The 12,558-nt window shown below is 41.2% G+C and overlaps 1 protein-coding gene across 8 annotated transcripts in view; it reads left to right on the top strand.

Moving 5' to 3' along the window:
* Positions 1-12,558, top strand: part of FRYL (FRY like transcription coactivator) — a 229,735-nt gene that overhangs the window by 90,098 nt on the left and 127,079 nt on the right. The gene's annotated exons all lie outside the window — the stretch shown is intronic.

The following is a 12,558-nucleotide window of genomic DNA, read 5'->3' as shown; positions in this document are numbered from 1 at the left end:
TGCAGTTAGATAGTTGAATGAGATGTATTGCATATGTATCGTGACTGTTACACATGAGAAGAATGGGAGGAACACACGTGGAGGGAATCCAGTTGAACTGCAGCAGTCTAGAGGAGCATTAGAGGGAGCATTGATTTGGCCTTGAATAAAGAGATATTGCTTCTGGTGTGAGGCGTATGGCAGCAGGTTGCTGAAGCAAAAATGTGAGATCAGTCGGCATTCCCCATCCACTTGCACCTCTTTCAGTCACTGACCAGGTCCTGGCATCCTTTCTTCCTTAGCCTCTCCTTCTCTCTTGTACTTTGTTGCCATGGCCACTGCTTCCCTCCTCAGGATCAGGTGGATTATTGCCCCAGCATCTTTTTGTTATCTTGCTTGCATCTTCCACTTGATTACCAGTGTTTCTTTACAAACACCAGATCTTCATGTATCTTGCCTCTTCCCAGGCTTTCTGTCCCCCGGGGAGTAAAACTTCCTCTCATGTAGTCTCTACACATTTTGCCTGTCTTCCCCTCTTGCCACGTTGACCAATCCCAACAGCAGACTGTGTGCCTGTGTTTGTGTTGATCTGTTTGCCAGGAATATACCCTATCCTCACTCCTTCTGCACCACAGTGAATTCTGCCTCTTTCCAGGACTGTTCTTCTTTGAGCCAGCCAGATAGTGGATACTTCATTTAAGCCATCAGTGTCTTATCACTTGTAACACTCTCCCTGAGTATTTCTCTGCCACTTGTGTAAGCTTCTGGAGCAAGTGTCTTTTTCTTCTTTGTATACCTTAGTCAAGCTGTGATGGCTGCACAGGCACCTAAGATATCAGGAGGTATGCGGTCAATTTTGTAGTAATGAGTGACTGATAGGAAAGAAGGCAGGAAGATGGATATGAGCTCTCAAGGTATTTGATTATTAGTATTATCATACTAGTGATGTCTCCTAGAAAAACAATTCCTGAAGCAGGAATGCATAAAATGATACCTTAGTGACTTAATTTTTTAAACTAAATTCCATTTAATACATTTGTTAGGAAGAACTGAGGAAACCCTGTCCGGCTAATTGTTGTTAAATAAATATAAAGCAATCTTTGTCATCCTATAAGTTACATATTTCAAATGTGTGCCCCCTTCTGAAGGGAAAGGAAAAGAAAAAAATTTAAATCATTGAATATAACTTGACAGCAGTATATGTTATTATTTGTGCCTTATAATGCTTCTTGTTGATAAGGTCATATACCTGATATGTATCAATGTTAACTGCTACTTTGGGTGTTAGTCACTGGAGGCCCTTTGCTTTCAGGCTCTGCTTAGCTGGCAGAATGTTGGTGCAGTGCTGCTGGAGTTTGATGAGAGTTGAGCTTATTTCTTTCAGTAACAACAATGAAGTGACATTCATATGGCCTAAATTCAGGATTTTGTTTTTGTGCCAACAGTTTTAGGCATTACTTCTTTTAAACACTGAATCAGGAACATTCTGTTAAGCCAGCTGTGTAGTGAGGATCTTATCATTTAAAAGATTGGCTTAGTTCCCTAAAGTGGGTAAGAAAAAGTAAGATTTAGTACCCAGGCCTGTCCAGTTACCTATCTTCTGTGTTAATTAGGACCATAAATGTAATTATTGTCCTTATTTTATTACCCCCTCTAAATAATAGTTTTTAGAATTTATGTAGCTTACATATTTTATGACAGCTAGTATTTCAAAATACTTTGTTTTGTCACAGAAATGGGACAGATAAAAAATTTGACCTATTTAACAATAGTTTTATGAATTAAAATGTGAGTAAGATGTAGTATATGTTATGAAGCTAAATTTATATGAATCACCTGGATGTTTTGCACAATGGAAAGTTTATAAATAGTTAAATACTTAGAGATAATTTTCTTGGGTTGGCAGAATAATAGCCAGTTACCCTAAAAGCAGATTATATGCTAACCCAAATGATAGCTCAAATGTTACATAATTAAACAGACAGTAAAGTTAGTAAAGTAGTCTTTTTTGTCTCATTTATTGTGTGTGTGTGTGTGTGTGTGCATCTGCATTGACATTATATACACATACGTGAAATCTCATGTAATTATGAAAACCTGAAACTTGGTGATTTTTGCACATTGTGGACCATTTTCAGTATTCCCCCAGAGAAATACTCACTAAACAACCTTTGGTCACTTTCTCCCCCCCTGTTCTGGATGTTTCATATAGATGAAGTCATACAATAGGGCATATTTTGTGAGTGACTTCTGCAGTGTATTTCTGGGATTCATATTGTAACATATATTGGTGCTTCATAGTTTTTCATGGCTGCATAATGTACCATTGTAGGTCTATATCACATTTTAGTCTATGCATAATTTGATAATTTACTATTTTTATGAATTTGGACTGATGCTAAAGAAGCATTAAGAATACAAATTTCCCTGCCCCCAAAAGACTTCCCTACACATCTGACCTATTCTGATCTTTGATCTTTTGTATGTTACTTTAAGGCATTCCTGATGATAAAGTGACAGGTAAGCAAATTTGAGGGAAGATATTCAAGGGTACTTTAAAAAGTTTTGGAACAGGACCTGGCAGGGTAACCTAGTGGATAAAGTCTTTGTTTTGAACACGCTGGGATCCCATATGGCCGCCAGTTTGTGTCAGGGCTGCTTAACTTCCCATCCGGCTCCCTGCTTGTGGCCTGGAAAAACAGTTGAGGATGGTCCAAAGACTTGGAACCCTGTACCTACGTGGGAGTCCCAGAAGAGGCTTCAGGCTCCTAGTTTTGAATTGGCTCAGCTCTGGCCATTGTGGCCACTTGGGCAGTGAATCAGTGGACGGAAGATCTTCCTATCTATCTCTCCTCCTCTCTATAGCTGCCTTTCTAATAAAAAAAATCCTTTTTAAAAAGTTGTGGAATGGTAGAATTAAAAGATAAATTTTCTTGGGCAGAAAAATGTTGAAGTCTTTGCATATAAAGAATTTTTGAAAATCTCATGAAAAATGCATATTAGAGAAAAAAAACCTATGTGAATTTCAAGGTTTTTGCACCCAAATGCTCTTAATCTTTCCATTCTATATTCACATTAACTTTTTGAAAAACATCTTTTAACAGTTTGGGAGAAAGGCGGGTGGGCAGAAGCCATCTCCTATCTTTGACGCTGAAGGGAATATGGCTAATTTGGAGCAGAAAACCATGAGAGAATGGGATGGGAAGGCAGCAGCGGCAAGACCATGTACAATCTTGACAACCTGATCTTTTATTTTGGTCTGAAATTCTGAAATAAAGGTAGCAAGTGATGAAATACAGGACAGCACGTGACAGTTGATCTGATTTCCATCTTGCATGGGGTATTGGCTGAGATTGACAGGTGTGCATGCATGTGTTGCTGTTGCAGCTGAGAAATGAACGTTGAGCAAATGAAGAAATCTGTCCTTATTTAACAAGCAAACATTGCCTACTGCCTGGTTAGGTATTTTTTAAAGGGCATTGTAGACTGCTAGATCTTATTCATAAAACAGAGAGATTTAAGGAATAGAAACAGTACAAATACATCTTGGGTTTAGACATGGGAGGTGAAGATTTTTAATTCTGCTTCTGTGAAATGCATTGTGTAAGGCAATTTATGTTCTTATTTGTTAATTCTTACGATGTGTTTGGGAGTTAGTGTTGATCATAGTGGAAAAGAATCACATATTGGTTATCATCAAGCCAGTCTTACATGACTTAGATGAAGAAAGTACCTCACTGCTGCTTAATGGCTTCAGAGTTCAGATGATTTATGTAAGTTATAGATCCTGCTCCAGAAATCGTCCATACCCAGAAAACATGGGTCTGCTTTATCCTCTTGTTTTTTTAATATTTATTTATTTTTATTGCAAAGTCAGATATACAGAGAGGAGGAGAGACGGAGAGGAAGACCTTTTGTCCATTGATTCACTCTCCAAGGGGCCACAGTGGCTGGAGCTGAGCTGATCCAAAGCCAGAGGCCAGAAGCCTTTTCTGGGTCTCCCACGTAGCTGCAGAGTCCCAAGGCTTTGGGCTGTTCTTGACTGCTTCCCCAAGGCTACAAGCAGGGAACTGGATGGGAAACGGGACCGCTGGGATTAGAACTGGCAGTCATATGGAATGCCGGCGTGTTCAAGGCAAGGAATTTAGATACTAGACTACTGTGCAGGGCCCACTTTATCCTTTCTTTTTTAAACTTTTTAAATTTTTATTGCAAAGTCAGATATGCAGAAAAGAGGAGAGACAGAGAGAAAGATCATCCGTCCAATACTTCACTCCCCAAGTGACTGCAGTGGCTGGTGCCGAGCTAATCCAAAGCTAGGAGCCAGGAACTTCTTCCAGGTCTGCCACATGGGTGCAGGCTCCCAAGGCCTTGGGCTGTCCATGACTGCTTTCCCCGGCCACAGGCAGGGACCTGGATGGGAAGTGGGGCTGTCGGGATTAGAACCGGCACCCATATGGGATCCCAGAATGCATAAGTGAAGGACTTTAGCCACTAGGCCACTGTGCCAGGCCCTATCCTTTCTTGAAAGAACTAACTTCTTATGCTAGCTTTATCTAATTTGGTAAAGGAGATATTTCCTGTTAGTTCTGAACATCTTAGGTTTGTGAGAAGTACAGCTGGTTGTCTGATTCATAAGTATTTGTTTTTCATGATTTAGTTAAAATTTTTTATTGATAAATATTAGAATAATAATGTGCAGTTTAATAATGAGATTCAAAGGAAATGCTAATATGGTTGGTCACACACAGTATTCATAAGATGACTGAGAATTTGCAAGAGGATCAGGGTAATGTCTGTTAAACTCTGAGTCTGTTTCATAAATCTTTGTCACAGCCTGACCCTGTGTTGTAGTTGTCTATAGATGCAGTATTATATCAGGCTCTGTGTCTTATCCTACATCCCGGGATGGGATGCCTCGGAAGACCTCCGTTCACTTATCCAGGTGGACTCGTGTCAGCCCAAGCAGCCTACAAATTTTGCTCTCTGTTCCCAGTTTCAGGGTCTACGCTACCATTCTTGAGTAACAGCTTTATCTCCAATGACTGGTTTTGTTTTTTCCTGAGCCTTGCTTTGTTAAAGTCTTTGGTATTTTATATGCTCCAAATATGGACCCTGCTTTCCTCTTGAAGAGAATCAAGTTCTTTTAAACACATACCCTTTGAAGAAAATGAAAATTTCTGTTCATTAAATTTTGCTCCCTGTAGGCGCATACTTCTGTGCTTAGACCTTTGCTATAATAAGCCGATGTTCTTTGCTGGACATCCCTGGTGCTGCTTTCTTGTCTGTTCCCCTATTCTCTAGATACCATCTTCTGCCTCCTTTACCGCATTTCTCATTACCTCCACCAGCACTGATGTTCAGCCTGTGCATTATTTCAGCACTTGTATTTGCAGCTAGCTTCTTTTTTAGGTTTTATTTTTAGTATTTTTCATATAGTTGAGAGGAATACATGCCCATGTGGGTCTCCAATTAGGGTGGGATGGGTAGATTCGGAGGAAGGTGAATGGGACAAATGTTTATTTTCTCTTGTGTCTGCAGTAGAGGGGAAAGGGAGAGGGCCCCTCCTTGCTGTCATACTAAATCAACACCTTGGGATGTGGGACAATCCTTTGATGATGCCTTAGAGACCCCAGTGTGGGGAATAGTGTTCCAAGGAAGTTACTTGATTGGTTTTGATAGTTCTGAGACATCATTAGCTTCATTGTACCAGGATTGAGAAGAGTCTTTCTGAGGTCTGTTGGCTGACCAAAATCCTCCTCAGTGCATCCACAGGCACAGGAACATGTTGCTTGGCTAGGAGAGTGGTTCAACCCATTCTGCTATCCATCCTCCCATGGAGGCACTTGAGGTCCTCTGCTGGTCCAGATAAGCTTGCTGTCATGTCCTCTTTGTGCATCTGAGCATGCTGACCAGTGCACAGGCTTCAGCAACTGAGAAGACCCAGTCCTGACACACGTATTTTCTAAGACTGAACCATATATATTGTGATTTTCCTTGTGGCTGGGGTTTGAGTCCAGCCATCTACTTGTTAAGTACCCCAAAAAACCTCTCCTGGGTAAACTTGGCCTTGACTCATGTGCCCCAGCCAATGCACATACTTGTAGGTACAGCTGCCTGTTCAGTTCTGCTCCAAGCCCCATACCTCATACAAACTGAAGGGTACTATGACCTAGCTCAGCCAAGCCTGTTTCAGGCTCGATCTTCACGCGTACCAGTAGGTGCTGTGACCTAGGCAGGGTTACCCCCAATCAGGTCTGCCCCCAGCCCTGGTTTTTGTGTGTGCCAGCCTGTGCTGTAGTCTAGCCTTGTTTGTCCTGCATCCCACCTGGCTCTCGTGCACACCCATGGATGCTTCAGCTTAGTTTACCTTGACCTGCTCTCAGACCTGGCCCACACATATATCAATGAATACTGCAACCTTGACCAGCTTAACCTGCCCTAGCCCTGGCTGTCATTCTCACCAGCAGGAACTGCAGCCCACCAGTGGAGTGCCCACAGTTGCCCTCCCAGGCCTGCTCTCAGTCCTAGATCCTATACTTGCTAGGGATTATTATAGTCCAGCATGGCATGACTCGTACCCAGTCCCATCATTTGCAAGCTGCAATCTGGCCCAGCTGTACCCAGTTTGACTCTTATGCACCATTGGGTACAGCATCCTAACTTAGCTTTACCTGACCCTAGTCCCAGCTCTCTCGCTTACCAGTTTAAGTAGCAGCCCAGCAAGGGAGTCTCTGAAGTTCCCCTCCTAAGCCTGCTCCCAGTTCTGGGTCTTGCATGTGCTTAGCAGGTGCTCTGGTCCATTCTGAGATGACCTGTGCCCAGTCCCAGCATTTGCCAGCAGATATTATAGTCTGGCTCCACCTAGGCCACCCCTAGTCCCTGCTCTGGCTGGTAGGTGCAACAAACAGCCCAGCTCAGCCCAGCCCACTCCCAGTTCTCATGTGAACTCTCAGGTGTTGCAGTCCAATCCTGCCTGGCCTGTGCCCCATCCTGGCTCTTGGTCATTCCAGTGTGTGCTGTGGACTGACCCAGCTTGGCCCACCCCCAGATCTGGCTCACATATAGGCCAATGGGTACTAGCCGTGGCTCTCACTCACCAGCAGGAGTTTCAGCCTTGCAGGAGCGTTCCCCAAGGTCACTTACCTGGCCTGCTCCTAGACCCCAATCTCATGTGTGATGGTGAGTACTACAGCCCAGCCTGACATGGGTACTGTGGCGTATTTCCACTGGTCTATACCCATTTTGGCTCTCACCAGTGGCAATTACAGCCTATCTCAGCTTGGCACACTCCCAAACCTGGTGAGTATGAGTGCTATAGCCTTAACCCACCCCATGCGATACCTAGTCGGGTCTCCCTCCAGATCCAGCCCACACACATGTCAGTGGGTGTTGCAGCTTTGCTCAGCCTGGTCCGTCTACAGCCCTGGCTTTTACACTCACCCATGGGAGCTATAGTCCAGAGGAGAGTCCCCCGAGTTCCCCTACCAGGCCTGTTCCTAGCCCCAGGTCTTGCGTTTGCTGATGGGTTCCTCAGCCCAGCCTGGCGCACTGGTATAGTTATCACAAACTTGCAATAACCAGGCCCAGAATGCCTGCCAGCTGTTAGCTGCTTCTCTCCCAGCAGTGTAACTCTTGCCTAGGTGAAAGGCAGCCTAGGCAGTTGCTTACAGCTGGGGCTGCAGCCAACTTCTGATTACTCCTCTTTACCAGCTACTTAGTATTTTTAATATGACACTTCACAGGTATCTGGCCTATTTTCAGTGTAACCAACATTTATGTCACTAATTATTGGATTTTTTTGTTTGTCTCAAAATTTTATGTGGAGCTTATTTAAAACAGTCCATGAGTGAGTTGTTTTTATTATATGGAGACTTCTAAAGGGTGGGAGAGGGGTGGGGAAAAACAGTAAAATGCCCTTAGTAATATTCTCGTTTTTCCTCTTAGTAATATTCTTGAAGATAAGGTTAGTAATGGTTTCTATACTGAGAATTGAAAGGTGCTGTATTGCCATGGTTTTATGTATGGGGTCTAGTATGATTGGATTAGAAACATCACTTTGGCTGCTCTGGGGAGGTGAGGTAGGGTTTAATCTCACCTATTATGAGAGGAGGGAATGTCAAAGATGATTTTTCAGGAAATCTACATAGAAAAATCTACATATTTAAAAAGTCAGGGAGATAAAAAAGGATTACTTTAAGTAATGATATGGTTTGATGACTAACCTAGAAATAGAAAAGCTGAGTAAAGAAATAATGATTCATAACTGTGTATCAATGGGATTTTGCCCTTTGAGATCATAGATAATGAAGGTAGAGTGTGGATATGGCACCACGGTAAGTGATTTGAGATGTATAAAATGAGTATTGTGAGTTTATTGAAACCCTGAAAGAAAAATGGATTTGCCAAGACTTCCAGTATGAATTGGGAGCATCATACATATTCGAGTACTGTTAAGATTAGATTTTGGGGGCAGGTGTTTGTGTGGGCTGTTACCAAGCCCACCCCCCACCCTTGGTGCTGTGCCTGGATTACTCAGTGACTGTCTGACTCCAGCTTCCTTGGAGGCAGCAGTGGTAACTGGGTACCTGCTGCCCATGTGGGAAACCTGAACCGCACTCCTGGCTGTAGCCCAACTGAGTTCACACCTGGTCCAGGTCCAGCCATTATGGAATTTTGGAGAATGAATCAGCAAACAGGAACATTTTCTCCACCCCTGGCCTTTTTGATAAACAAAAGCATTGTTCTAAATTAGAGTTTTGACTTGTCTCATTGATCTTGCACTTTGCTTGTTGGACCTTTGCCCTGAATATGCATGTATTTGAATTTCTCTGAACTGCTTGGTGCATATTTTGTGTGAGTAGGTTTCCTTGATCATGGTGCTTTTAAAACTTTTTAATTATCAAAATTAATTTTAAATACTATTGTTGTGTAGTGTCAGCTATTCCACTTTAGAAGAGTAGTGTAAGGCGGTAGTTCCCAACCATGGCTGCATAATGGAATCACCTTGGGAGGCTTTCAAAAATATTAGGATACCTGGATCCCCTCCAAAACTTTTTATTCTGATTTAGGATATTGCCAGGTGATGTCTAAGTCTTCAGGATGTCAGAAAACTTGGCTTTGTTAGAGTGTCAAGAGGGCATATGAAATCTTTTTCATGGGGTGAACTCATAATAAAATGACAGACAAGGCTTTACAAGTGTGCCAATTTACTAATTTACAATGAGAAATATGCCAAGTGGACGTTAATGCTAGAGCTGGCAGACTATTCTTCTCCACTGGGGTAGGCTCAGACAAAGCTAAATTATAGACAGAAGGGTACAGTGCAAGCCTGAAAATCAGCAAAATTTATGCTCTTCTCTAGCAGCCAGAGTACTCCTCCTTTTGTTCAGAACATCTCTTTGGACTGTGCTTTGCTTGGCATCGTATTTTGTTGGTCATGTGATAAGCATTCCATTTCCTCACACCTTATTCGCAGTAGATGGACTCATACCTTTTACCAAATTTACCATTGGCCTGTCTGACGTCTATTGGATAAAAAGATCATGGCTAGCTTAGTTTACATTTTCTACATAATACAAGTCTAAATTCTGTATAGTGTTTTTCATATGCTTATTGGGTTTGTAGATCACCTCTTATGTAAGTTGATTTTTTGTCAGTTTTCTTTGTGTTTTTGTTGTAACTTTATAAGAGCCAGAAAAATATTTAGTATTTTCCCGATTTGGGCCACTTAATCTATAGTTTCAGTCACCCTGAACATTTTAAAAAGTTATATTTTGTCAAATGTATTTATATAGATTTTTTTAAGGTAGTTTGGATTTTCTGTCTGGGTTAAGGGTTACTTATCCTCGAGATGATGCATAGTGACTCCTAATGTGCTAAGACCTATAAAAACCTCATTCCCAACGTTGTATCCGTGTGAACTTTTGGTTTTTGAATATTTATTTTTCTCTAAATGAAACATGTTTCAATGTTACTAAATGGATCCTTTTTTTAAAAAAAAATAAAGGTTTATTTTGTTTTTATTGAAAAGTCATATACAGAGAGGAGGAGAGACAGAGGAAGACCTTCTTTTTAGTCTTTTTTGGGTATTTATTCATCTATGTGTACTTGAATATAGTTTTATCCAACACAGCCCACATAATGCTTTATCAAAAATTTAGTTGGAATTGTTCTATTTTGTATTACTTTTATGAACATAGACTCTTCCAGATATGAATACATCTTTCTGTGAGTTGTGCTACATTGTTAATGATGCTCTTAACAGTTTCTTTGTGTGCTAATTAAGTGTGGGTGGGACAACTCTAGTATTTTAAAGAGAAATCCCAAGAATGCTGGAAGAGAAAGCAGCGTTTATCTGTTTGTGCCTATTTGCTGGCATCCTGTTAAGATACTGAGATGAAGCCACTGCACTCCTCTCTTTCTTCCATCATCTCAGAGATGACACCAGCCACATGCAGAGACTCTACTCAGCTTTTTAAAAGAATATGGTTGCATGCCCACAGGCAGTTGCCAGCATCTTGCAGATTTGCTGGTGAGTTCCTGCCGGAGGGCTGTCCTGTGCTGACACCCAGGCTCAAGTCTGGCTAGAGGAGAAAAATCTGCCACAAAAGCTGTTTCAGTAGCAATGAATCTTTTTAAAGGTGGCAAGAGTGGAGTACAAAAGAAAAGAGCTTTGAATGTTGCTTCTCACACACCTGTGATTGAGATATAACTCAGTGTATTCATCTGCTAGCTGAAAAGCATAAGAGGTTACATAATTCCAACAAGATTATAATGATAGTAAGTAGCCAAATCACGTCTAGGGACCTTGTCTCCTGACTCTTGGATCCACGCACATTTTGAAAATAACACATTATCTCTTAGGTTTCTGGGGTAGTTTCTTAGCTGAGTTTCCAAAGGTTAGCAAGGGTACAAGAAAATGATAGCCTCAGGGAGACTCTAGCTGAGCGAATAATGGATTATTTAGATGATAGGTCATTTTTCTTGAGCCTTATAATAAGTGATATTTCTGTAGTAGACTTAAAGTGAAAAGCACTGGGCATGTGCCAGAGGTGTCATAGGACTTCTATGCTTAGAAACTGTTTTTAGTGAGAATAGTTCATATTAGGACAAATAAACATTTTAGGAACAGCTGTCTGAGGAACAAGTGAAAGTCTCATTTTTCTATCCATTGAAATTGAACCAGAAGCAAAACTGTTAGACTGGATAGTGAGGGAAAATAATTCCAGTCACATAGAAGAGGAACAAGGAATTTAGCAATAAAATTAGTAAGAATGATATTAGTGTCTTTGAAGGAAAAAATACTTAAAAATACTTATGTATTTTTATTTGAAAGGCAGATTTACGGAGAGAGGGAGAGATGGAAATCTTCCACCCACTGGTTCACTCCCCAGATGGCATTAGTGGTTGGAGCTGGGCTTTCCAAAGGCAGCAGCCATGAGCTTCTTCTGGGTCTCCCAATGCGGGTTCATGGGCTCAAGGACTTAGACCATCTTACACTGCTTTCCCAGAGAATTAGCAGGGAACTGGATCACAAGTGGAACAGCCAGGACTTGAGCGGGTGTCCAAAAGGAAGGCTTAACTAAATACACTGTGCTATCTATTCCGGAGGAGATATGTTTTTCTGTGAGTACATAGAAGAAGACAAATTAAGAAAGAAAATGTTTCCAGAAAGAGTTTTAGTATCATAAAAATGCCAGTTTTCTTTAAATTAATTGATGAAGGTATGCATTAGTGAATAGATGTGTGGGCTTGGATCTGTGAGTGACAAAAGCTAAAGCTGATAAGAAAGCAGGAATGTTAATGCCAACCAATAATAAACCCTGTTATCAAACTGCTATAGTTAAATGTACGGTGTTAACACAGAAACATTAAGGAGTAGAATAGAAATATTAGAAAGCATATTTGAGTCTGGCTTTAGGTTTATGATAGAAAAATCAGTGACAATATTCCAGTAAAATGAAGGCAGATGTGTCCCAAATAAGGTCTAGATAGATGAAACATTCAAATTGAATAAATCAAGCCAGCTAGAAAAGAGAATACAAATGTAAATGTATGTCTAATCAAAGTGGGGAAGGTTTTAAATAGCTCCTTATGCAAATTAATTAAAGACATGTAGCCAAAATATTTGACTTGGTGAATAATTATTCTAAGCAGATAGTATGTTAACAACCTGAACTTTTGGGGTGAGTGGGCATTGTGACCCAGCAGGTTAAGCTGCTACTAGAAATGCCCACATAATGTATTAGAGAGCTTGTTTTGAGTCTCATTTCTCCTTCTGATTCTGCTTCCTTGCAACGTTCAGCCTGGGGGGCAGAGGATTATAACTCAAGTACTTGGGTTCCTTCCACCCACGTGAGAGACCTGGGTGGAGTTCTGGCTCTTGGTCTCAGCCTGACAGGACTCTGGCTGTTAAGAGCTTTTGCAGAATGAACCAGTGGATGGAAGATCTTTCTCTCTCCTGATCGCTCTACCTTTACAGTGAATAAAAACAGATGAATATTCTTTAAAAATCTGTGCCTTTAAAGGAAGAACGAATATATCTCAATTTGACAGTACTGGAGAAAGTAAAGCTTT

The sequence above is a fragment of the Ochotona curzoniae genome, unplaced genomic scaffold (genome assembly GCF_017591425.1).
Source record: "Ochotona curzoniae isolate NIBS_2020 unplaced genomic scaffold, NIBS_Ocur_1.0 scaffold_4505, whole genome shotgun sequence".
Taxonomy (NCBI): domain Eukaryota; kingdom Metazoa; phylum Chordata; class Mammalia; order Lagomorpha; family Ochotonidae; genus Ochotona; species Ochotona curzoniae.
The sequence above is the reverse complement of the archived record's forward strand: the minus strand, read 5'-3'. Positions and strand labels throughout refer to the sequence as shown.